Below are 25327 nucleotides of genomic sequence, written 5' to 3' on the forward strand. Positions count from 1 at the left end.
CGCTGGATCTTCCTCGGGCACAAGCAGGGTCGGCGGCGAGAAACTTTGCAGAGGGCGATGCCGGCATCTCTCGATGCAGGCTGGCACTCCCTGGCCACACTCCCAGTCTTCAGGATTTCAACACCCTTCAGATTCCCTCCTTGCTGGCCGCGCTGTCACTGGCTACACACTGTGGGTGTCACATGCTCCTCTACCACCTCCAGCTCTGGGGAGTGTCTGCAAAGTCAGCGCTTCTCTGAGGCTTACTAAAGCCGCCAGAGCCTGGCAGAAGAGGCAGCCAGACCCCAGGGCATGCTCCTTCGGGACCTCTGCCCCCACCCCAGGCATGTTCTGACTCATGTGTTTTTCTCAAGAAAAGGTTAGTGCCATATCCTTTCCCAAGCCAGAACTGGAAGGAGCCTCTAGAACATTCCTGGGCTGAGGTTTGAATGAGGTGAGCTCGGTCACGGAGCCTCGGAGATTAGGGAGTGGAAGAAGACTCGGGCACCGAGAGCTTCTGGCTGCCCGCCCAGCCTGGTGTCGAGAAGGGTCTGGCCCTGCCCACCAGCGCTGGGGTCATCACCATGTGAGCTGTAAACACCGTGGGATCCAACCCCTCAGCTTCACAGGGGCACACGGTGCCAACTGCAAGGCTATTCTTCACCTCGGACATTTGCGAAACACCCTGGAAAGTGCCCAGGTGATGGGCACGGAGCTTCCGGCAGCTACGGGCTGGAGGGGCTGATGTTCTCAGCTCAGAAGCAGCCCTGGGCGGTGGGATCGGGGGCCCCGGGAAAAGTCTGGAGGTGGCACCGGAGCAGACCCTCCTTCCCAGCCTGCAACATGGGCACTGCTTGGCGCTTGCCTGGAGAATGCAGCCGGGAAATAGGGCGGCACTAGACGGAGGACGGTTTCCGACACCCCCGTGCTGCTGCTGGCACCCAGAGCACCTGTGGGTGTGGTACCTGAGCTTGGGAGCCAGGAGTAGCCCCTGAGCATCACTGGGTGGGGCTCCTGAAACCCAACAAACAAAAATTTAAAAAGAAGAAAGGGGAGGAAGACGTCTTCTGAGCTGAGCCCCCTGGACACTGTATCTTTGGCCAGCGTCCTTCTGGGTTCCTTCCTGGCATTGTCACGCTAACCTGTGGGGCAAATATTCCAACCCCTTCGGGAGACAACGGTTCGGAGAAGCAATGAACTTGCTGGCAATCACGAAAACAAGCTAAGAAGGGAAAGGAAGCCAATCTGGGGCTGGAACATATGCTTGGTTCTCTCTGTCCATGCTCCGGGAGGCCCTGGTCAGCCCAGCATAAGGACAGGAGCTGGCCCTTGAATCCTCGAGTTGGTACTGCAAGTGGCCCCTCAGACGCGGCATGTTGGCGACAGAGACTGGCAAAGGGGACGAAGGAGAACTGACGGCAGAGGGAGCAGGGCCTGCAAGGAGGAGGAGGCTGCAGGGAGCAGAGGAGGTGGGGAGGCAGGGGAGTGCCAGAACATTGCGGAACAATCTCCAAATGGAAGAGCCCGCAGGGGTGGGGGGTGGCGCCTGGTGGGGGGCTGCGGGCTGGGTGCAGGGCAGGGCTGCGTGGGAGCTGAGAGCCTTCTGCAGTCCCCCCTGTCTGCATCGCAGTCGTCCCCGAGAACAAGTGCAAGCAGAGAGATCCGGCCCTTCGAGAACCGCCTACACACACGCCCCCACAGAGGCAAAGCCGGGCAGCAAGCAATTTGGGCCCCCGGGGGCTGTGCCGTCTCTCTGGATCATGGTGCTGCCGGGGACCCCTGACAGCCCACTACCTTCCAGCTGCAGAGACCAGCCGGATAACTGTCGCTGGCGGGCATCACCGCAACATCACCGCCAAGGCAGGGAGGAGGTGTGAGCGCGTGCGCCCTTGCCGGTTGCCAGGCAACAAGGGAGCCAGGACCAAGCCGGCTTCTAGGAGGCGCGTGTGCGGGAATCTGCGCTCCCACCGCTTGGCGGGTCCGCGGGGTGGAGAAAAACGGAGGCCCGTTGTGCAGAGTGTGTGTGTGTGTGTGTGTGTGTGTGTGTGTGTGCGCGCGCGCGCGCGCGCGTGCGCGCGTGTGTTAGGAAGTTAGGGAGAGCCCCGTCTGGCAGAGAGAACACAGAAGTGGGCTCCATCCTCCTGAATTTGGGGAGGCCATGCAAAGAAAACATGGACAAAGACAAATGCCCAAAGGTTTCCCGACTCTGTGGAATAAAAAAAAAACCCAAAAACCAAAAACCAATGAACACAGCAAATGGAAAACTGAATAAACTGACAAAGCAAACAGAACCCAGCAAAAGACACGGAGACCAAACTTGGAGGCGGGGCGTGGTGGGGTACTGGAGGGAAGGAGGGTGGAACCTGGGAAATGAGTAAAGGAAGGGGTGGGAATACAGAGGGAAATGATCCCAGCTATAAGTAAATAACAAGGGAGCAGTGGGCAGTAGTGTGGGGACCTTTGGCAAATTCTAAAAATGGCTAAGAAGGGCGGGGCAACGGGCTTGTTTACACTGTAAACTCATGCAAGCAGCGTGTCCTGGAAACACACCTGAACTGAGGTTCCATTGAGTCAACTTTACTTTGAGCAAAGAAAGGAACATTTTGACTTGGACCTAGCTGGCTTTAAAACTGACCCCCCACGGGGTTGAAGCGATAGCACAGCGGGTAGGGTGTTTGCCTTGCACGCGGCCAACCTGGGTTCGATTCCCAGCATCCCATATGGTCCCCCGAGCACCCCAGGAGTAATTCCTGAGTGCATGAGCCAGGAGTAACCCCTGTGCATCGCCGGGTGTGACCCAAAAAACAAACAAACAAACAAACAAAACAAACCAAAAACAACTGACCCCCCCCACACACACCACAATAAAAAACCCTACCCCCCGAAAACTATTGCAAGATAGAGGTATCAGGCCTCGAACCTCCCCAGTCTCTGACTTCTGGGATATTTCTGTTCCCTTGCCCCCCCCCCCCCCCGCCGAGTTCTCCTCGGACAGGACAGAGAGATGACTGTATTTATGGGGTGTTCCTGACACCTGAGTGAGAAGATAATGTCCCTGTGGTTGGGGGCTCGAGGCCCTTCTCAGCCCCGCAGTCCCGGGCACAGGGCAGTAGGAGCCAACACCCTGGGCTGCCCTGGGAGAAAAGAGTGTCAGCCTCTGTGGGGGTCCCCAGGGACCCAACAGCCATCCCCATGAGAGGCTCTTGGAAAAGTAACCACAAGGAGAAGTCAGGCTGCAAGGCAGCAGACATGGAGCTGGGAGATGAAGACCAAGGCTGTGTTCTGGGGGGCCAGGTCAGGCCAGCTCTGGGGGGCTAGCGAGGTGCAACGTCACAGGTGGAACTGCCCCCTCCTGTCCCCATACTTTCACGCTGATGTCTCCACCGCTTCAGAAGGGGAAGCCGAGCAGGTGACCCTGTGCAGTCAATCTGCATCCTGGCAAGACCCAGGTGGGCACAGGGGGAAGACCCCGGGCCCAGCCCAGAGATCAGCCTGCCTTTCACCGTCACCTTCAGCCCTCAGGGTGCCTGGGGCAGGAGTCACCTGGCCCAGCGGTGTTTGTGGCCAGCCACGCTGACTGGTATGAGGATGGTGAGAGACAAGGGGGGCTGGGCGGAGAACACGCTGCAGGGAGCCTGGACACACATGAGCCCAATGGAGGAGTCCAAAGGGCCCTGTGACAGGTGGGTCTCCCCAAGGACATGTAACACACACAACATTTGGGATCAACAGGCCGCAGTGGACAAGGCAGGGTGACTGTGTGCCAGGCAAACACAGTTACCTCTCGGAGCCCCCCAAACAGCCCGTCTTTGGGCAAATGCAACTTCCCTCCACAGTGGGTTCAGGTTCCAGAGAATTGGACTCTGTGTAAAGAAGAAGCTTCTAGCAATCAGAATCTCCCAAGAGATTGGGAGATTGGGTGCGCTGCCCATCGGAAGTGTTGCCCACAAGACTCGAGGGAACCCAGACCGCTGTCCACGAGGTACTGGATGGATGCTCCCAGCAGGGACCCGCTCCTTCCCCCAGTCCTCCTTGGTTCTGGCCCACAGGAGCACCCCACTTCCGTAGGAGGGTGTGGGGGTGCAGACCATCTCCCAGCAGAAGTCAGGCTCTCCTTTCAGTCTTCGGTTTGGGGACTCCCTTTGGCTGTGCTCGGAGCTTACTCCTGGCTCTGGGCCCGGGGATCACTGAATCGTTTTCAGGGGACCCAGTGTGACTCTGGGAATAGAAACAGGGTCAGTTGTGTGCAAGGAAGGCACCTTAGCCCCTGTGCTGTCTCTCGAGGCTGCGTGAGAAGAGACTAGGGAAAGGCACACAGGGAGACAAATGCCCTCTGGGAAGTGCTCTGCTCTTGAGGGAGCAGGTGAATCCGAGTCTTCTCGGCTTCAGAAAGTCTCGAGATGACTTCTAACCCCCCACCCCACCGTGGGGCAGTGGGGCTGGTGCAGCAGGGACAGTGCTGACATGGCACATGGACTCAGTTTGACTCCCAACACCAGTGACCCAGAGCACAGAGCCAGGAGACATCCCTGAGCACTACTGGGTGCGGTCCCCAAGCCCCAGTGAATCAATCAGACAGAGTCCATCACTTGGCTTCTCTGTGCAGATTTGGAGAGGGAGAAGGCAGCTGTGAGAGCAGAGACGGCTGCTCGGGGGTGATTGGGCTCCTGGGGTGTATGGAGGAAGAGAGTGTGAATATGCACATGTGCGCGTGTGCATGTACATGTATGTGCATGCGTGTACCTGTGTGCACATGTGTGCATGTGTGTACATGCGTGTGCGTGTGTGCATGTGTCTGTGCATGTGTGCGCACACATGTGTGCATGTGCGCCCACATGTGTGTGCATGTGTGCATGCGCACGCGTGTGCGTGTGCGTGTGCGTGTGCGTGTGTGTGTGTGTGTGTGTGTGTGTACTCCCCCAGCACAAGCAAGGACAGAGCACGGCATACAAGTACTCAGCATTGCCGGCTGCATTCTGACTCCAAGCACAGATCCCACCAGATCCCATGAGGACGGGTCCCCTCAGACCCCCTTCCACCTACTTCACCCACCGCCTCCTCAGGCCTGAGGGGTTTCCTGCCGGGCCCTGCTGGGATGCAGAGACGGTCTTTGCTCATAGGGTCAGTGGTTCATTGTAAAGGTTACAACCCACAAGCCGCCGATGGAAGACAGACAGGGCTGATGCCCCCCACCCCCGGCCCACCAACACTGGTCCCCAGCACCCACAGGCATGTATGTACGTGTGTGCATGAGTGTGCACACCCCGAAGCCCCCCGCACCCCACCCTCCAGGGCTTTGGTGGGGGCTTGACGGCACAGCAGTACATACAGGCGGGGTGTCCCAAGGAGGCCCGCGGCTGACGGTGCAGGGATGGCCCTGGGTGGGGCCCAGTGTAGGCAGTGAGGGGCCAGCAGCCCCACGTGGTTCCGCCATGTGTGGCCCAGGGACCCCCAGAAACACAGCGTCATACTCGTGGGCCCTGCACGCTGAGCCCAGTCCCGCATGTGTGGGGGCAGCGCCTTGAAGGAAGGAGAGTCGGGGGCGGTGCGCAGGAGAGCCCGCCTGGGGGAGAGACGGACGCCAGCCGCCCCGCTGGCCCTGGCTGCCGGCTGAGCCCAGTGGTGTCCACCTGAAGCCCCAGCAACGGGCGGGACGCACTCTTCTCTGCTCACCTCCAGGACCCCCTTCAAACCAGCCTTTTCCTCACAACTCCAGCCCAGCCGACGCCTCCCCAGCCCCCGCCTGGCCCAACCTTTGCCGAGTTGTGACCGGGAGACTCGGGAGCACCGGCAAGGCTTGTACTTGTGAAAAACAGCCTTATGTCTAGGGAGCAGGTGACAGCAGAGAGGGGACGAGGTCCCGGGCGGAAGGCGGGCGTGGAGCTGGGGGCTGGAGTCTCACCCCACCTTCCAGCCGGAATATCTCACCTGCTCCCGAATTCCAAGGAAAGCTGCCAGCCAGCAGGGTGGGGAGCAAACACAGGCGGGCTGAGGGTGGGAACGCCGGGGCCCAGCCATGGCCCTGCAGGCAGTCTTGGCTATGGCCCTGTGGCCAGTCCCGGCTATGCCCCAGAAATGCCGGTTCATGTTCCTCCTAACGAAAGCCAAGTCTGCGCTTGGTACCACCCTGGCCTGACCGGCGGCCACAGCCTCTTCTCTAAAACAACCCCCCACCCCCTTGAACTGCTTCAGACCTGCTCTGGAAGGAGGTCACCCTCCCCCCTCGCTGCCCTCGAGCTTCCTGTGGCCAGAGAAAGACGTGCGATGCCAGGACCCTGCGCACCAGCGGTCACCACCACCATCCTGCCGGGCACTGAGCGGCCACGGCTTCTGAGAAAGACACCATTTCTCTGAAAAGGCTGTGCTCAAGAGCGCCTCTCCTGGCCGTGCTCCTCTTCACCCTTTAACGCCCTTCCCAGCATGACCCTCGTTGGTAAACCGTTTTTCTCCACATTGGATTAAGTTGCCAGCTCTGGTCTCAGGTCTCCGAGGCCAGGGCACAACTGGCCTTTGGGGGTGGGGCGTGCTCACCCACCTTGCTCCCTGCTCTTGGGTTTGTCCCCGAGTGTCCCCGGGGCCAGAGCAGGCCATCGGACCCTCCGCGCCAAGGCCACTGACCCCCCGGGGGTGGTTGAGTGTCTCACCGATGTCAGGCCCCTTCCTGACACAGCTCAGTTCTTTGGCTCCTTCCTGCCGAGGAACCAGAACTCAACCTCAAGGCTTGGCTTCTCGGACCTCCCTCCCCTGTCTAGACCCGCCCCGCCCACACCCCTGCACAGCATTAGAAAAGTAGGAGAGGCCCCAGAGGGAACCCACGAGGTCAGGTGCTCGCCTGGCACACGGCCAACCCCAGTTCCATCCCCAGCACCAGCTGGGGTTTTCCAAGAGCCACCCCGGAGCTAGCCCTGAGCAGGACTCAGCCCCGAGCACCGCTGGGCGTGCCCTCTCGCCCCTCCCTCCCCCCCACCAAGAGTCACATAAATAAGGAAACAGGACTATGGGAAGTGAACCGCAGACGCTCTTTCTCGCAGATGTTTAAACCAGGGAGGTGGTCACGTGGGGGGGCTGGACTCAGTCTCAAGGTGCTGAAGGGAGGGCCAGCTGGCCAGCAGAATGCAGGGACGCTAGCTCGGGATGGGGGAAAAATCGCCAAGGAGGGAACCCCTCTGCCCCGCCCCTGCCCCGCCCCCTCTCCAGCCCCGCCCCTTTCCAGCCCCGCCTCCTTAGCCCTGTACCCACCCTTGGACACTTATCACAAGGGCCCCGGACACTCCCCCCGCTCTCCCCCCCCCCCACCCCCCGTGTAGCCTGCCCTTGCCCCAGTTCCCTCCCGGGTACTGCTCCAGCCAAGAGCCTGCTCTTAGTTTGGCCAAACTGTGGAAATACCCGGGGCCTGCGCCACTGGGCAGGGCAGCTGGCTCCCCTGCTGACTCCTCTCTGCTCTCCTTCCCCTTTCCTCCGTCTGAGCGTCTGAGCCCCGGCGTCATAGAGCTGCCGGAGGACTCCAAGGGGACCCAGGTGTGGGACAGGCTCTGTCTGTGGAAGGGGCTGCGGGACACTCCAGGGGATGGATCCCTCTGTCCTGGGGTCCCCCGTGAGCCCACAGTCCCTGGGAGCCCCTGGGGCCCCCTTGCTTCCATCCCACCCCTTAGATGGACCCCAGGCTTCTGCCAACCTGATCCTGAGTGTGAGGATGAGGGGGGGTGGTTCCCAGCCACTGCCAGTAGCCTGAACAGATGTGGCCCCCCGACTAAACATGATGAAGACTCCAGACCACAGAAAGCTCTCAGCCATGAGGCTGGAGCAAGAGCACAGCGGGTAGGGCGTTTGCCTTGCACATGGCCGATCCCGGTTTGATTCCCAGCACCCCATATGGTCCTCTGAGCACTGCCAGGAGTAATTCCTGAGTGCAAAACCAGGAGTAACTCCTGTGCATTGCCGGGTGTGACCCCCCCCCAAAAAAAAGGAAAGAAAGAAAGAAAGCTCTCAAACTCTCAGCCTTGTTTTCAACTTACGACTACAATCTACCCTCAGAACACACACCCAAAACAAAACAAAACAAAAAAGCTTCATTTGAAAAAGATATTTGCATACCTGTGTTCACTGAAGGACTCGGTACAACAGCCAGAATATAGAACCAACTGAAAGGCCCCAGTGACAGATGGTTCTGTAGGCACGGTGGAATATTACACAGCTGTCAAAAATGATGTAGTCACATAGTTCATGGGAATGCTGATGGAGCTGCAGGGGCTTGTGTTCAGTGAAATTCTCAGAGGGAGAAGGGCAGCTACTGGATTATCTCACTCATCTACGCACAACAGAGAGACAGAACAAGGGAAGAGACAGGACAGTACAATGGTGCCCCCTTGACCGTCCATTACAAAACTTATAGACAGACACGTGGGAGAAGGGAGGGAGGGATGAAAATCACACCCAGGTGAGAAGGGACACTGGGGGAGGGTCATGGGGGGAGGGGTGCAGTGATGCTGTGCATTAATCCCACAAACAGTAACACCGTGGCAATATTTCCTAAAATATTAGAAAACGACTAAGATGAAACTGGTTTTCCATGACCTCAAGGACAGAGCTGTGGGCTCAGGGACCAGGGAAGAAGGCAGAGAGGCTTGGCGGCTCAGCTCATTCTTGCTCATTCATTTATTCATACATTCATTCATTAATTCATCCCTAAAATCATCGGTCCACCCATCTATCCATCCACCCACCCATCCACTCATCCACCAACTTAATTTTTTAATTCGGTTTTAAATGTTATTTATTTGAAATGCTTTGGTTCCGGTGGGGGCACAGACCCCATATACTCAAGGATCCCTCCTGGCTCTGCACGTGGGAATCACTCCTGATGGTGCTTCCGGGGGACCAAGTGGGCTGCCCGGAATGGAACCTGGCAAAGAGGCGAGGCAGACGCCCTCCCCGCTGGGCTCTCTCTCCATCCCCTCATCCACCTGAAAATGTCCGCACTTGAAGTTCCCCCCGCCTCGCTATCTGCCAGAGAAGGGAACTGTGTATTGCAGCCCTTTCAGATCCTCTCACACTGTGTGTTGTTCTCGCAATAACAATGGGGATGACACCGGCCTGGCACCACGGGCTGCCATGGCACTGGCCTGGCACTGGCGGCTGTCCTGTCATTCCGGGAGCTTACAGACATCTGGGCTGGGGACAGAGTACCGGGGTCAGGTGCTTGTTGTATGTGTAGGCGACCCCGGTCCCCAGCAATGCATAAGGCCCCCTGGGCACCGCCGAATGTGCCCCCTCCACACCCAACCCCCTGGGTTTCCTGTTGGGCGTTTAGGAAACCACATCAGCTTCTTTATCTCGAGGGAAGCATGGGTCGGGGCGTTCGAGATGCAGCAGCACCACCATCCACCACGCTGCCCCCGGGACAAGGGCCCGGTGCCTCGTGCCCAGGGTGACCCAGTGCGTCTGACCGGGAAGGGCCTGGCTCTGGGTTCTGGGTTCTCAGGGTTATCTGGTTTTGTTGGTTTGGTCTTTGTCTTGGGGGTGGGGGGGCTGGGCCACACCTGGCTCTGTGCTCACACCTGGCAGGCCTTTAGGGACCATATGGGGCGCCAGGGATCAAACCCAGCTGGTCTCGTGCCAAGGCAAGTGGCCCCCTCGGAACAGTCTCAACCCGGAACAAGGACCCTCTTGCTCCCTCTCTCTCCAGCTTCCCCCCAGCAGCGCCGTTCACCCCCCGCTCCTGGGCTAGGCCCCTCCGGCCTCCTCTGGAGTCGGGCGAGTCGGGCGCGACCTGCCCTCCTTGCTGCCCGGGTCAGCCGTGCTGGACAAAGTCCAGCCTTATCTCAGACGCTCTGCCCTGATCTTCCCCCTGCTCTCCTCCTCCACCCAGGGTGAGTCATCCGAGCCGAGTTCCCACCTCTCTGCTTGGATTTACACCCCCTGGCCACGGTGGTCATCCCATGTGGCCATGGACACTCCGCCCAACACCCCCAGAGGCCTTCCTTCCTCCAGGAAGCGCCCCAGGATTGCCCGGCAGCGGGGACTGGCCTTGGCTTGTCAGCACCGGGCCCCTCATTGGCTCTTTGTGACCTGGGGGCCTTCCCCTGTCAGACCTGCCGCTGGTATCCTGCCTCTCCCGGGCTGCGAGTGTGGAGGGGAAGCGGAGGGGGTGTGTTGAGCTGCGTGGAGTGAGTTACTGATCACGATCACTGCTATTGAGAGACAGACTCCCGAGCAGTCCCCAGCCGGCCACGTCCCACAGGAGGCCACCGACAGAGCCAGGATTCCAACCCAGGCCCAGAGCAGGGCGCCTGCCTTGCCAAGGACTGACCCAGTTCCATCCCTTAAGGTTCCTGAGCCCCACCAAGAGTGAGCCCCGAGCACAGAGCCAGGAGTCAGCCCCGAGCACAGAGCCCTGAGCACCGCTGGGTGTGGCCCCCAAATAAAAGCAAAGCAAAAAAGATCCAAATTCACTTCCCTGACCCCAGTCATGTCCCTCTACAGGGACAGTGCCCAGTGGGGCCCTGTGAGGACGCACATACCAACCGTCTCTCCCGGGGACCCTGTTTCTCCCGGGAACCTAATTCTCCACCTGCGGCTCATACACGGGGGGAGAGATATGGACCGCTGCCCCTTGGTCCTCAGGCTGGTGCGGGAAACGGGGCATGAATAAGTTCACTCATGGAGAACCCTGAGAGAGCTGGGTGCTCCCCAGGGAGAGAGCTGGGTGCTCCCTGGGGGTCGGGCGGGAAGCAGGACTGCTCCCTCCCAGCTCATATTTCCCAGCAGGCCACCGGGCAGACACAGAGCCCCAGGGAACCTCCCCAACACCCCACCATGCACTTGGGGGCGCTGGCCAGGGTGATTTCTGGGTTTGACCAGCATGGAGGACCAGGGCGCCCCTAAACCACTGTCCCGCCCTGGACACAGGTTCCCTGGGTCACTCAAACTCCTAGGCTCAGCAAACAGCCTGGAGCATGAGGCCCCCAGCCCCGCTCCCCGCGTCAGCTGCCACCCCGAATGACCATTACCCTTTGAGGAACAGCAGACACCCCGAGAGCAGCCCGCAGACCCCCCCACCCCAGTGGCCACAAGCTCTGCGCCAGGCACCCGGGAAGTGGCACCCCTCCCTTCCCTCCTGCGTCAGCTCCGGGCCTGGTGGCCAGCAGGCCTCCTGGCTGACCGATTAGCGGGCGCGGCCTGGCTGCCGACTGGGCGGGGAAGGGGGAGAATCAGCAGACAGGGGCGCGGCCCAAAGTGAGTCTGGGAGACCCAGGGCGCCTCGTGCTCAGGGCAATAAGGAGAGGCTGGGCCCCTGCTTTGGGGGGGCCATCAGGAGGGCGGGCATGGCCGGCCGGCCTGCTCACGGTCAGACTGGCACGGCCGGAGTAGTCTGACAACAAAGTCAAAGACAGTGCCAGACTCCGAAGGCAGCGGGCAGCATGGCGACATCTGGGAAATCACAGGCACACCCAAATACTCAGGTCTTCCGGCCCAGTGGCCAAGGGCCCCGCACACACAGGGCAGGGGTCTCCCCGAGACCTCCCTGCCGGAGCATGGCTGCCCCTCAGTGTGACTCCCCCAGGTGGGCATCTCAGGCCATCCTCAGACGGAGCTGACGGGCGTGAGGCTGGGTTGGGTGGGGGCGGGGGGCGCTGGGTCCCTTCCTGGAGAGGAGGCGGGTGGCCCTCCCCAGGAGCCTTGCCCCCTGCTGAATGCTGCATCTCGGCAACCCCCAAACCTCCCTGCAGAGGCCTGAGCACCACAGGGGGGATGTGAGTGACTGGCGTCCTTCCCTGGGGGGCTTAGCACAACCCTGATCCAGCACTGACCACAAGGGAACTGGATAAGTTCCCGGGGGCGTGTGTGACTGGCACCCTGGCGACACCCAGTGCCCACTATCTCTCTCTGTCTCTGTCTGTCTGTCTGTCTGTCTCTTTCTCTCATAGAGATGTTCCCGAACTCTCTTTAATGCTGCTGGGAAGGGCTGGAGATAACTGGGCTGAGCAGGAAACGAAGCCCCCAGGAGACGTTTTTAACCCAACGGTTCCCTGCTCACTGGGTGTTTTCTGCTCTCCCCTCCCCCCGACATAGAATTCACCCCCCCAACCCCCCATGGCCCCGCCGGGCTTCCCAGAAAGGCTTCCCTGCAGTCCCCCAGTGGGCAGGCACCCTCTCTTCACTCACCCCCCAGCCCTATTTTCCCAGTGAGACTCTTGTCGATCTCAACAGGAATAACCAGGCGGGGGGTACGAACACAAGCCTCCGAGTGGCCGTCTTGCTTGGACACGGCTCCGGCTGACTCGGGGTACCACGCGGCCCCGTCACCTCCCAGAAGCCCCAGGAGTGGCCCCCATCACAGTTTGAAAAAATCCAGGAAAGGTGACGGCTAAGTTTTAAGGAGTGCTTGTCCACAGCTTCACGGCGGGTTCTCTCTGGAGGCATCACACTTCCCTCCAGCCATCCCGGGTCCCCCCCCACATCCCCCCTCAAACCCGCAGAAGGGGAGCTGGTGCGTCTTCCTGGACTCAGCCCCCCCGGGAAGGAAACAGTGAAGACAAGCGTCTCCCAGATTTTCTCTCTGCTCCGAGCCCTCCCGCCCCACCGATGGCGTCTCGGAGCATCAATAACTATAAATGAGAATGTCTGAGCCCCACCCCGTCTGTGGGAGCTATTTGGGGCTCCCCCCACCCCAAAGAAGGTGCTAAAACAATATCTACCACTTCTTCATTAGCGCTAACCAGGCGATTTACATACATTATCACCCGTCTCCCCGCAACCCGGCAAGGAGAATCTCTTCTTGGCCTCTTTTCAGAAAAGAGATTTTGGGGTTCCCGGGAACTCTGTGGAGTGACCCCAACCCAGGCTTGGGGTTAAGGGGTCCAGGACTGAGCCCTGCTCCTAGGGGGCGTGCACGGTTTGGCAGTGGTGTGGACCAAGAGGCAGAGTGGGAGACAGACGCTGTTTTGTGGCCCTGGGAGGGGGCTGCGGGCTGCGACCCCCGGGTGTGGGGACAGCTCATGTGGGGTGCCGAGGGGGCAATGAGGCAAGCCTGAGTGGTCCAGCTGCCCACACCTCCGCCACACAGGCAGCCTTCTGAGACCCCGACCCTGTGTGCGCCCCTTGCTGAAGCCACACACGGAATTTGCCCTGAAACTGTCGTCAGCACGGAAGCCGGGCTCCGTCCTGTCCTGTGGCTGCCTTCGAGACCAGCTCGAGTCCTGGGGCCGGGCGCCCCAAGTCTGCCTGGGGCGATCTGGCACCCCCAGCCTGGAGGGGCGGCGTGCTAGAAAGTCTCCTGCCTGGTTCTGGGTCCCACGTGTGGCTCCAAGGAGTTGCCATGGCAGCCTGCACAGTCCTTCTGGAAACTTCTACCTGCCTCCCTGCTCCGCCTCACCCCTGCACTCTGGTGGTGCTCGGAGTACAGAACGTTTCACCAGTGATGTTAGGTTTCCTGTGTGTGTCCTGCTGCCCCCCGCCCCCAGGTCTGGTACTTCTGCCTGCCCCCACCCCTCCTCCTTAGCCCAGCCATTCTTATAGATCCTTGGGTTGCAACTTAGAGCCACTTCTTCCGGGAAGCCTTCCTGAATAACCATGTCCACCAGCACTGACCTTAGCAGGAACAAGTCACATCACTGCTGCCCCACATGGCCAGTGCCCAGCCTGAGCCTTCGGTGAAAAGTGAGGGGGTGCTAGGGAAGGAAGGAAGGAAGGAAGGAAGGAAGGAAGGAAGGAAGGAAGGAAGGAAGGAAGGAAGGAAGGAAGGAAGGAAGGGAGGGAGGGAGGGAGGAAGGAAGGAAGGAAGGAAGGGAGGGAGGAAGGGAGGGAGGAAGGAAGGGAGGAAGGAAGGGAGGGAGGAAGGAAGGGAGGAAGGAAGGGAGGGAGGAAGGAAGGGAGGAAGGAAGGGAGAGAGGGAGGGAGGAAGGAAGAAAGGAAGGAAGGAAGGAAGGGAGTGAAGGGAGGAAGGAAGGAAGGAAGGAAGGAAGGAAGGAAGGAAGGAAGGAAGGAAGGAAGGAAGGGAGGGAGGGAGGAAGGAAGGGAGGGAGGAAGGAAGGAAGGAAGGAAGGAAGGAAGGAAGGAAGGAAGGAAAGAGGGAAGGAAGGAAGGAAGGAAGGAAAGAGGGAGGAGGAAGAGGGAGGCAGGCAGGCGGGCCCGAGGGAGCTGTCCAGTCTGGCCAGAGCCGGTCAGCCCTGGGTCCCGTCTCTCCTGCCATCTCTGCTCGGGGCTCCCTGCCCCCACGCCCAGCTGGGAGAGGTGCGAGGTGCAGTGGTGTCTGAGGGCACAGGGCAGAGCCGGGGTGCAGCCTGGGGCGGGGAGACCGGGGGCTCGCACCCCTGCATCACAGCATGACCTGCAGCTGCCGTCCGCCACGTCTGTCCCCGCGTTGGGGACCCCCGACCAAGGTCTCCATGTCCAAAACGGGGCTCCCACGGGCCCTCACAGGAGCCCCTGGACTGCCCACGTGGAGCGGGGGCGGCAGTGTCAGATGGCAGAGGCTAGGGCGGGGGCTGGGCTCAGAACATCGCCCAGGCGTTCCCTGCGCCCACAGGTGCCCACGCACAGGCTGACAGTGAGAGTTAACCCCGCAGTGGCCGCGCTGCAGTCAGCCAGCCCCGGGGCCCGGAGGGGCACCCCCACCACACACGTGCATGCACCACACGCAACCGGGACTCACACACACGCCAGCACTCACACATGGCCCCCGCGCACACACACACACACACACACACACACTCCAGTACCCGCACACAGCTCTGTACACACATACACTCCAGCATTCACACATGGCCCCGCACACACACATACACACACACACTTCAGTACCCACACACAGCTCTGTACACACATACACTCCAGCATTCACACATGGCCCCGCACACACACATACACACACACACTTCAGTACCCACACACAGCTCTGTACACACATACACTCCAGCATTCACACATGGCCCCGTACACACACACACATACTCCAGTACCCACACACAGCTCTGTACACACACACACTCCAGTACTCACACACAGCCAGCTCTGCACACACACACACACACACACACACTCCTGAACACACACACCCTAGAACTCACAAACATACACCAGGGATCACACACAGCTCAGTACACACAAAACACACACAAAAAACAACTAAGACTCACACATATATGCCAGGACTTACACACTAGTGTTCACAATGCAGTACATATATACACACCAGGACTCAGACCCCAGTACTCACATACAGCCCAGCACACACAGACAAACAGACACACAGACACACACGTACACACCCTGGAACTCACATACACACGCTCACATGTACACACACCGTGGGACTCACATACATGCGCGCGCGCACACACACACCCTGAGACTGACACGTATACACGTGTACACCTACGCACATGTACACACACACACACACACACACTCCAGAATTAAACCCAAACCTGCGCTCTGGCACTTCCTTGCACGTTGTCAACTCTCACAGCCACAGCATACCGGCTGCACACACACCCACACAACTCTCACACTCAGGCCGGCCGGGGCCGCGGGGCTCAGAGCGGCTGGGTCCGGGCCCTGCGCTGCCCTTTGCGGCCCGCGGCCCGCAACCCCCAGCCCCCGGGGGCCGGAGCCCGCAGAGGACCGGCCGGTCTCCGAGTGGCCGTCCCGTCGGCGCTCAGCGCGGGCCCCCCCGCTGCCCACCTGTGCACCTCCAGCCTCGGGCGGCGCCGGGACTCACGGGGCAGCTCCGTGGCTCCGCGGAGCTGGACGGGCCGGTGCGCAGGACACACGGCCGGACGGGCAGGTGCGCGGCTGCGGACAGACGGACGGGCGGGTACAGCACAGGACGGCCGGGTGGACGGGTCCGAGCGCAGGACGGACAGACAGGTCCGAGCGCAGGACTGACGGCCGCACGGGCAGGTGCGCGCGGTGGGCGCACGGACGGCCGGGCCGGTGCGCGCGCGGCAGGTGCGGCCCCGCGGGGTGCGCGCTGGCTGGTCAGAGCGCCCCGCTTCGCCTCCCCCTGCGCTCGCTAACCACACCCCTGCGCTCCCCTCCCGCTCCCCTAACGACTGGGGAGTGTCGTCTGGGCGGCGCCGCCCGCTCGTACCATAAAGTCTGAAATAGACCCGCGGCCACTTCCACGCAGCCTGCAGCCCCTGGCAGGGGCGACCCGGCGCGGACCCTTCAACGCCTGGGCTCTTGACAGGCTCTCTCAGCCCCCATCTCCAAGGGTCTGCCCCAGACACTCTCCCAGGGCGTCTTCGCCCCATGCGGAGTGAATTGGGGGTGGGGGAGAGGGGGCTGGGGCAGGACGCGCCCCCAGGGGCCGGCGCGAGGCGGGGGGCGCACGGGTGACTCAAGACGTGCCCCATCCCTAGAGATTTCAGGCTTCCTCCTGCGTCCCAGAAAGTGGATGGGCTTAAAATCAGTTCCCAAAGCTGCCATCCACTCACGGGGGCTGGGGGGGGGGGGCACTCCAAGTTCCTCTCCAGAGACCCCGCCCCACACTTCATTCCGCCCGGAAGAAGGGCCGGGTGTCCTTCCAGGAGATGTGCAGGCAGGTGTGCAGTGCGCGTGGCTCTGGGGACTGGGAACTGAGCCCAGGGCTCCCAAGGGCCAACGATGAGCTTCAATTCTGGGTCTGTGCTCAGGAATCCCTCCTGGCAGTGCTCAGGGAGCACTCCTGGCTCTGCACTCAGGGATCACGCCTGGTGGTTCTCAGTGCTGACTCCTGGCTTTGTGCTCAAGGCTTGCTCCTGGCCATGCTCAGGGCTGACTCCTGGCTCTGAAGTCAAGAATCATTTCTGGTCATGCTCAGGGATCACTCCTGGCTCTGTGCTCAGGGATCCCCCTGGCAGTGCCCAGGGATCCCCCTGGCAGTGCCCAGGCCTGACTCCTGGCTCTGTGCTCAGGGATCTCTCATGGCAGTGCCCAGGTCTGACTCCTGGCACCTCTCAGGGATCCTTCTGGCAGTGCTCAGTAATCACTCTGGCTCTCTCTACGCTCAGGAATTTGAGCTCAGGGATTCCTGGTGGTGCTCAGGAATTATTCCTGGTGGGGTTTGGGGAACCCTATGGGGCACCAGGGATGAAACCACAGTCGGCCGCGTGCAAGGCAAGCGCCCTACCCACTGCACTATCTGTCCAGCCATCCCCTCTGTGTGCTCAGAGCATGAGGACGGTGAAAGCCAGGGGCCAAACTGGGAGCAGGTGGTGTGGACGCGCTGGTTGAAGGAAGGCATTGCCTATGCTGCTCCCGTGTGGCCAAACCTGGTACTGCACTCTCTTCGACCCAGATACAGCGGGGACCTCCCTTTCCCAACGTTGAGAGGTTGTTGAAACTTTGCGCGATTTGTTTTGAAGCTGTTAGAATCGTAGAAGTGCAGGCTTGGTTGGCGAAAGAGACTCCGGAGAGTTCTCTGGCAGGGGATGGCACGGGAGGCGGGGACGAAACGACTTCCGTGGTAGGAGCTGGGTTGCCCAGGGTCTCTGATACCAGCCTCCCCCACACTCCTTCCCTGTTGTCTTATTACTGTGATGAATGCACCCCCACCCTGTGCACACTTGGCTGCAGTGCACCAAAGTTCTGTAGTTCCAATTGGCAACGTCCCCTGGAGTCACAGTTGGCACATGGGGCAGTGCCAAGGATCAAACTTGAGTTCTCATGCCAGCAAGGCAGATTCTCAGACCCTTAGTTACCTGGTTTTTATCTTATTTTATTTTGTTTGTTTGGGGGCCACTCCAGGTAGTGCTCAAGGCTTACTTCTGGCTTTGTGCTCAGAAACCCCTCCTGGCAGTACTCAGAGATCATTCCTGGCTCTGTGCTTTGGCTGACTCCTGGCTCTGTGCTCAGGGATCCCTTCTGGCAGTGCTCAAGGCTGACTGCTGGCAGTGGTCAGAGCTGACTCCTGGCAGTGCTCAGGGCTGACCCCTGGCAGTGCCCAGGAACCATACAGAGTCCCGGGGATTGAATCAGGGTCACTGCATGCAGGGCAGTACCTGAACCCTGTGCTTCGTCTCGGCCCTTCCCCAGACCATGTCTTCTCATGCATCCTTCCAGGGTGCCCCTGGGGGTCAGCAGCAGTACCCCAGAACCATGTACTAGAACCATGGTAGTTCCCCCGGGACCCCCTTCTGGCCCTTCCCCACCTGCTACTTCCTCTCCTGAGTTTCTGTGCCTCCGTCCTGTGGGACCCCTGGCTCCCCACCCCCACCCCGTTCTGGAGGGTTGGGGACGACACACAGAGTGGTCTCAGCTAGCAGTGGACTTGAGGGCTGCAGCCACAGGGCAGCAGGGGAAGGCACCTGGGTGGACACAGGGGTCTGTTGGTGAGGAGGCAGAAGATGTGGACTGGGTGGGTGCTGCTGAGACCCTTGGAAGTGACACCTGTACCCACACCTGAGAAGGGCATCAAGGGTTGGGGTTCAGGGGCTGAGGGCGTAGGATTGTCGTTTGTTGGAGATGAGGGCGGTGGGGCAGGCATCAGGGGCCCTGGGAGGGGTCAGTCAGAAGGAAGTGACTTCGACCAGGGCACAGCCGTGTCTCTGTCTCCCGTCTGCCCACAGGGTACACAGCTCAGGTAGCAATGCTGTGTGGGCTGGGGGCAGTGTTTACTTGGCTTAGAGGCCACGTCCAGTGGTGCTCAAGGCTTACTCCTGGCTCTGAGCTCAGGACTCACTCCTGGAGGTGCCAGGAATCGAACCTTTGTCAGCTGTGTGCAAAGCAAATACCCAGCCCACTGTACAGCCCCTGAGGGAGGCATTTAGAACCCGACCGTGGAGTCAGGGGGAATAGTGGGCAAAGGTCGAGAGCTGTTGGCTCACGGTGAGCTGCTCGTCTGTGCCCTGGGTGTATTCCGTTACTGAGATAGTCTACACATGCCTGCACATAGCTATTACACACCTATCTGTTCCATCATGCTACTTCCAGACATATGGTATACTATAGAGAGCACGGTCACGCAGAGAGATATTCCGTAGTCGCCCATCATACGGACGTCTGTGACACAGATAGCATCTAGACCATGACGCAGATTTGACATATCTATCTGTCATATAGCTGCTACAGATATACTACATTGCTACTACCCATATCTGGTATATTGGTATGACATTTATCTGCTAGGCTCATATCTGCTATGCAGATCCTGTAGAAATAGCTATCCGAGAGATATTATATGGTCATTTGCTCCATAGATATGCCTATGGATGTCACAGATCTCCCCAGGAAGTGGTTCTGTCGATACGAGTGTCTTCCTGTTCTATATATTACAGGCACCTGTGGCAGAGATAGCTCGTGGATATCCGTTCCACAGCTTGCGTACATCTGCTGTACATCGGTACAGAGGTACCTGTTACACAGAGACGGGTTCTACCATGTAGAGAGTATGTACATTCTGTTTATAGATGCTCAGAAGCAGCGGTTCCGTCCTGATGTGGTTCTCACCGACGGGTCCACACTGCCTCCCAGAACCACGTTCAATACACAGTGCTGGAGAACACGCCTTGGCGTGGAGAAACAGACTCACCAAGGGGTGGGGAGACAAGATGCAGAGACCAAGGTGACGCAGCTGTCTCTGCTCACGCCCACCCGGTACCCAGGGGTGCCATGAGCGCTGAGGCACTGGCCTCTGGCCTCTCAATCTCCTGTTCACCTGTCAGAGCCTCCCTGATGGCCATCCCCACGCCAGCCTGCGGGTCAGTCCTGAAGCATCGGGGTGACCCATGAGCCATCCTGGTTTTGAGGGGACCCATGTAGTTCTCAGCACCCGGGTCCTGTGCTTGCAGCTGTGCTGGAAGCTTCTCTGGGAAGTGGAAGCAGGCTGGGGCGGATCCGCTGTTAGCCAGAAGAGCCCGTAGGTAGGAAACAAACAAAATGCCTGGCACAAGCAAAAGACCGCCCAATGTGAGCATCTGGGACCCTTCACACCCCCTCGTGCTCGCCAGCGCCCGAGGTCACCCCTCTATTACCCAGCATGGCACAGCAATTATTGTCTATTTTGGTAAATCGGGGGGGGGGGGGAGTGCAAGTTCCGCTCTGCAACCTACTGGCTAGAGGCAAAGAAAGCTACCCTGCATCTCTCAAAAAGCCACTAGTCAAGAACATTGGGTGCCCGGTGTACAGGAAGGTGGGAAGTCGGGCCAGGTTTTATTTCTTCAGGTATCGGAGGGTCCTGGGCAGACCTTGGTGATGGACAGCAGCGTGGCCTCTGCGGGGACGGCGGAAGCCCAGATGCCACAGGACAGGTGGCTGATGCGGAGACGAATGGAATAGAATCAAGAGCCACTAACCAGCACTTGTGCATATGGTCACACGATTTCTGAGCAGGCTGCCAAGACCACTCCGCGGAACAAGAAGAATCTTTCCCGCGAGCGAGCGGGGCTGGGAGATCTGGACCTTCACAGGCAGAGGAGGAAGCAGCCGCCGCCCCCCTCCCCCTCCCTGCTCAGGCAGCCTGGAGAGGGCTTCGAAGGCTGTCCTGGTGGTCCTCAGGGCCACTGTGATCCCACCCAGTGGGGCTCGGCCAGAAAACTCAGCACCTCTGCTCACAAGGCACGTGCTGTGGCCCTCGGGGCCGTCTCTCTGGCTCCCCCAAACATGACCTCTGGGAAATAGCTGTCCCAGATGGGCGGCAGGGATTTGGAGATGGAGCAGGGTGAGGCAAGGGGGCCTGGGTGCGAGCTGAGCGAGACAGAGGTGGCCACCCAGGAGGCTTTTCTGGGAGGGAGCTTCGGGCCACAGCTGACAGAGCTCAGGGGCTCTTCCTGTCTGTGCTCCCCGGAATGACCCCCAGCAGCGCTCAGGGGGCCATCTGCAGAGCCAGGAATTGAACTGAGATTGGCGGCAAGTGGGCGGGCGCCTGAACCCTCTGCTACCTCTCAGGCCTATTAGACCTTGCCGTGGGCTGGTCATAGCCAGGATCCTAACTCCAGGGCCGTCCCTCAGGAATGCTGCCTACTGAGCAGACAGGAGGCAGAGACACTGGCCCTAAGGCTGCTGGGAGTACTGCCTGTCGCTATCAAAATTGTGCATGGAGAGAGAGAGAGAGAGAGAGAGAGAGAGAGAGAGAGAGAGAGAGAGAGAGAGAGAGAGAGAGAGAGAGAGAGAGAGAGAGAGAGAGAGAGAGAGGAAGAGAGAGAGATGGAAGAAAGGAGGGAGGGAGGGAGAGAGGAGGAGAGAGGGAGGAAGAGAGGGAGGGAGGGAGGGAAGAGAACACTCTGGTAAGAACTTGGAACACCCAGGTCCCTTTTTTTCCCTTTATGCTCCAGGAAAAGGGATCAAGTGAGAGAAAGATTATGCGCCAGTCCTACCCCTCTGGTTAGTCAGTGGAACTCTGATTAGAACCAAATTCTTTCTAGAATTCTGGGAAGATGGGAGAACCTTACTGGTTTAACGGGAATCTTGAAATCCTACATTAGAAAAAAAAAAAAAGAAAAGGAAAGGAAAGGAAAGGAAAGGAAAGGAAAGGAAAGGAAAGGAAAGGAAAGGAAAGGAAAGGAAAGGAAAGGAAAGGAAAAGAGAAGAAAAAGATAGCATCTATACGTTCCTCTTCAACCTCACACTCCCGCGGTGATCCTGATAACAAAACCAACAACAAAAAAAAAACTGCACAGGGAAATCACATGAAGCCCCGGTGGAAAACAGAGACAGCAAAATCCGTCCAGGAGAAGCCAGAACTCTGTGCTCCGGGAACAGGCTGAAACCAAATACATGAGTCACTATTTCCCCGGGAGGGGGCCCGAGGCTGGTGGGGGGAGGGGAGGGGGAGGAGGGGTGCAGCAGGCTGCTGGCGCCCTCTAGTGGCCTTCTTGGACACTGCCGCTAAGGTTACCGCTGGAGCCAGGAGCCAGGAGCCCGGAGCCCGGCCCTGAACACTCTCCAAGCTGCTCCAACCTAGTCTGATTCTCACCTAGAGTAAGTGAAGATGCACGTGCCTGGGCCTTTCCCCAGAAAATGGAGGTGGGCCTAGAAATCTGCGTAAGTGACTTTTCCAAACTGTGGCAGGAGGAGCCTGACCCCAGACAGGGAATGTTCCAGAGAGGGGATGAGGAACTCTGGGTCTCCTTCCCCGTGGCCCCGTGATGGAAGGACTATCCTTGTTTTGTCTGTTTGGGGGCCACACCCAGTGGTCTTGGCTTGGGTGTCATTCCAGGTGTTGCGTGGGGGGAACTGTGTGTTGGGAACAGCCCCTGGGAAGTGGGGAGCCCATGCCTGGCCCACCGAGCTGTGTCTCGGGCCCCAAAGGGCTAGTCTGAGCCCAAGAAGCTTGGAAAGACAGTGCCAGAGCCCTCAAGGGCTGGAACATTATTTGCAAGCTGCCTTCAGAGTACTGTGGGCTGAAGTCAGTACGGGCTGAGCCCCCGACCCCACGCGCTGATGGAACGATGGTGCTGCAGAGTGAGAGCTTCCCAGATGTCTCGAACAAACTTGTCGGTTGAATTGCTGATTCTTTATCAACCTGCAGGGGCTGAGAGCAAGGGGCTCGGTGACTACACAGGCCCCAGCCGGAGTCCAGGCAAAGGTTTCATCCATCCATTATCGCATCCTGCTTGGCGGCGTCAGCCGGCCTTCTAGCTAAGCGAGAAACATCATTTTGGCACCAAAGTCAGATGTTTGCAGTGAACCTTGAACAGTTAAAAAAATATTTTTCTGGTTGGCCACTGAAAGAGCAACGTGTGAGAGCTGCTTTGTTGAAACTCAGGTTATTCTCAGGCATCTTGCCCCTGTGTTCTTGGAGGGTCACTTCCTCACAGTGGTTGGTCGCATTATAGGGGCTGGACTGGAGCTTAAGAAGATTAAGGACCTTTGCCTAGAGGGAGACTTTATTTCCCCAAGGCACCATTGGGGTGTTCTTCGTGGGAGATGGGAGAGTAAGGGGGGAGTAACCCCCATGTGAGTGCTATTACCCACTCTCTACACCCACCTCCATCTGCAGGGAAGTGCGGGGGTGGAGGGTGGGTGTGCAGGACTGGCTGAGTCTGTCACCAGCACCCTCATGGTGTGGACATGGGCATACCACCAATCCCATAAGGCAGCTGCCAAACAGCACCTGCTGTCACCTGATTGACATGGCCCAGATCTACAAGGGTTTCGGGGGAGCTGTGTGGCCTCAGCAGGGAGCCAAGATTGCTCTTTGCACAGAAAGAAGAGTCTGTTATGAGCTCTGCCTAGGTTCTCAGAGTCAAGTTCCATCTTGGCAAAAAAGAATTACAGAAGGAGATACAGAAGCAGGTAAAAAGGGTTTGCTTAGAAAATATGAGGAGGCAGAAATGAGAGAGGAAGGAGGGGGAGGAAGGTAATGGGAGAGAGAGAGAGAGAGAGAGAGAGAGAGAGAGCCAGAAAGAGAGGAGTAAAGACAGAAGGAGGGAGAAAGGGCACGAGAAGGAGGGAGGGAGAGGCATGTTCAAGAGAGAATAAAGAATGTGGGCTACTCCAATGCCCAAACTGCAAACTGAGAAGTGGGCAACTCCAGATGGGAAACGTGCTGATTGCTTTTGCAAATCTGGATTTTGGGGGGGGCATGTAGGGGCACATCTGGAGATGCTCAGGGGCTACTCCTGCTTCTGCACTCAGGAATGACTTCTGGTGGTGCTCAGGGGACCATACGGGATGCCAGGGATTGAACCCATATTGGCAGTGTGCAAGGCAAGCACCCTCCCCACTGTATTATCATGCAGACGCCTGCAAATTTGGGTTTACAGGTGTCCCCGCCCCCATCATATCTCTACTTGAGGCCTTGACTCCGCATCAGGCTGGTTTCATTCAGGCTGCCCCAGAGAGGTACCCTCCCCAGCCCAAGGGACCCAGCCCTGACAGCAGACCTCCACTACCCAACCGCCACCATGCTCCAGGCTGCTTTCCGACACATTATAAAGCATTTCCTACCCATTTTCTATAATTACCACACCATATTTGATGGAGTCCAGACAGTAGGCAACAAATCATAGACAGTAATATATATCAGTAGGCAACAAATCATAGACAGTAATATATATATATATATATATATATATATATATATATACATACCACATACCTCTTGGAGAGCCCGGCAAGCTACCAAGAGTATCCTGCCTGCACGGTCAGAGCCTGGCAAGCTACCCATGGCATATTTGATATGCCAAACACAGTAACGATAGGTCTCATTCCCCTGACCTGAAAGAGCCTCCAATCGTTGGGAAAGACAAGTAAGGAGAGGCTGCTAAAATCTCAGGGCTGGGAGGAATAGAGATGTTACTGGTGCCCGCTTGAGTAAATCGATGAATAATGGGATGACAGTGATACAGTGATACAGTGAGGCCTTCAATGTCCACATTTGTTTGAGAACTTTGTCAAGGGGAAAGGACTTTGAATTTCTTGCAAATTCTTACTTTGGGGGGCGGGTTTCTCCACTCTTGTTGGGGGGGGGGCCCAGCCTTTCCTTTAAAGTTTCATTGGACGGCATGAAGTGGTCCAGCCTTCATGGTATTAGGCTGCTTTTGGGGTGGCGATAGAGGAACTTATTTAGATCCTTTGTGTTTTATGACTTCCCCAAAACTCACTGCCAGCTGCCTCCATCAGATGCATTCTCGAAGATAACTAAAAGAATGCAAGGCAGGGCTGTCCCCGGCCCTGTGCAGAAACACAAGACAGAGGCACATTGTCCTCTAGTAGAAAAACCAGGGCAAAGGGACGCAGCCAGTGCAGGCTGTAAGGCCGGCAAGGCCGGGCAGGAATGCTGAGTGGGGAGACCCAGGGCTGCTCTCTGCACAAATTCAGCCTCAGTTCCAGTTCCCTCATCTAACTCTGCGTAAATCCTTAACACCTGGATTCCAGCTTAGGCATCTCCCTTTGCGTAAATCCTCCCTGATCTTTGCCTGGGAACCCTGTAAGGGGTCAACCCGTTGATCTCCATGTAGTCCTCCCATCTCATGAAGACAAGGCCAATCCTCTGTCCATAGAGGAGGAGATATTATGCAGGGTTGTGATTTGCCCACTTATTCACCCACCTCCGGCGACGGAAACTAGCCTGGCCAAACAACTGACGCCTGAGTGGGCACTGATCTTTGAGGGGGCCTCCCAAAAATAAGTTTTGCAAGTCGAATCCGGCATCTACTCCCGGAATCAGGAACCGCAGTGCCAGAGGTTTCCGGGGAACCAGTTTCCAGAAGCACTTTCCCTTCCCACCGGAAGTGAATTTCCGGAGACACGAAAGCCGCCCCCCGGGGCAGGCCCAATCCGGGCCCAGCCCAGCGCCTGGGCCCGCCCATCCCACGGGCCCGCCCCCACTCTTCCGGAGTTTCCCCAGAAGTGGGGCACCGCCTCGACCGCGCGCGCCCAGGCGATTGGCCGGCGGCCGTGTCACTCGGGTGACACGGAAGTA

General features: G+C 58.6%; 1 protein-coding gene across 2 annotated transcripts in view; it reads right to left on the reverse strand.

Moving 5' to 3' along the window:
• Positions 1 to 16005, reverse strand: part of PTK2B (protein tyrosine kinase 2 beta) — a 92865-nt gene extending 76860 nt beyond the window's left edge. The window contains exon 1 of one of the 2 annotated variants that reach the window (XM_055145431.1): positions 15701 to 16005. The gene's annotated coding sequence lies outside the window, so the exon portion shown is untranslated. Of the gene's footprint in view, positions 1 to 15663 lie in introns of both variants that reach the window. The other variant, XM_004614733.2, reaches the window with a different exon arrangement.
• Between the last annotated feature and the right edge of the window lie 9322 nt (positions 16006 to 25327).

This window comes from Sorex araneus, chromosome 1 (assembly GCF_027595985.1).
Source record: "Sorex araneus isolate mSorAra2 chromosome 1, mSorAra2.pri, whole genome shotgun sequence".
In the NCBI taxonomy this organism is placed as follows: Eukaryota; Metazoa; Chordata; class Mammalia; order Eulipotyphla; family Soricidae; genus Sorex; species Sorex araneus.